Below are 1,289 nucleotides of genomic sequence, written 5' to 3' on the forward strand. Positions count from 1 at the left end.
CTTGCCTTCACCCAGCAAGGATGGTAACAGCCCTTCCCATCCTCACTCAGGGCGTGTCCAGCTTTTGTCTTCCTGCCAGTTTCTCCTTGCCCTTCCCAGAAACAGTCCAGGCCATTCGACAGAGACTTCATGCTGATGGGCTCCGGGGAACAGAGGGCAGTGGGCATGACACAAGAGGGAGAATAAAAAAATGAAGGGGTCTACCACCTCAAGGAAGCTCTAGGAGTGCAATGAAGGGACTACAGAAAGTCTGTGGAAAATGGAATTATTATTATTATTTTATTTTATTCTTTGGAGAGGCTTTTGCTATAGGGTGCGTGTGCTCTCCAGAAAGAGAGAGAGAGACAGAAAGCAAGAAATCACCCCCTAGGGGGTATGGCCACACCACAATCCTTTCTCCTCTCGGGATCTTGGACATGCATGTACGTGCGCCCAGCATGAGTTTAAACCACTGGGTCTGGGACTTGAACAGCAGTCGACTACATGGGAGTCCAGTGATGTAGCTATTACGCCATCTGCTGGTCCCAAAAATGGAATTAAAGTAATTGGGTCATCAGAAAAATCATGACACATTTTTGCATATAAAAACATAGGAAAATACATCATGACTTTTCCGATAACACAATAGAAGTCTATTTGGAGGCAAAAATATGAAATCCACATATAATTTAAAAAAAAAAAAAAAAAACTTTGCCAGAGAGTGTAGTGCTCATCAGAGAAAGATAGAAAGGAGAGAAAATGAGAAAGCACCCACCCTGGGGAACATAGTCTCACCACAATCCCTTCTCTTCCATCTCTTCTCTTTCTTTTCTTTTCTTTTCTTCTTTTTTTTTTTTTTTAGAATTATTTTATTTAACTTTATTTATTTTAATTTGACAAGGGGAGGGTAGAGAGAGAGAGAGAGAGAGGGAAAATGAGAAAGCAAGGGACTCGAATTGTGGTTGCTCATGTGGGAGTCCAGCGCCCTTAACCACCACGCCACCTGCCAGCCCCGCATCTCTTCCCTTTCAGGATTATGAGAATGCCTTCACCAATATTGTTTCTACTTCGAGGAGCATTTTTGGAAATCCCTTCCAACGTCTTGTTTAGATCTCTTATCTCAGAATTAAGTCACACAGTTATGCCACCTGTGGAAGAAAGGCTGCGAATATTGCCTTTTAGCTGGGCTCATTGCCATCTGAGGCAAAACTGGGGCCTGTTCTTTTTCTTTTTTAAAGAATTATTTCATTTAACTTTACTTATTTATTTTAATTTTATCAGAGAGGGACAGGGTGAAAGAGAGAGAGAAA

This window comes from Tupaia chinensis, unplaced genomic scaffold (assembly GCF_000334495.1).
Source record: "Tupaia chinensis unplaced genomic scaffold, TupChi_1.0 Scaffold149501_1, whole genome shotgun sequence".
In the NCBI taxonomy this organism is placed as follows: domain Eukaryota; kingdom Metazoa; phylum Chordata; class Mammalia; order Scandentia; family Tupaiidae; genus Tupaia; species Tupaia belangeri.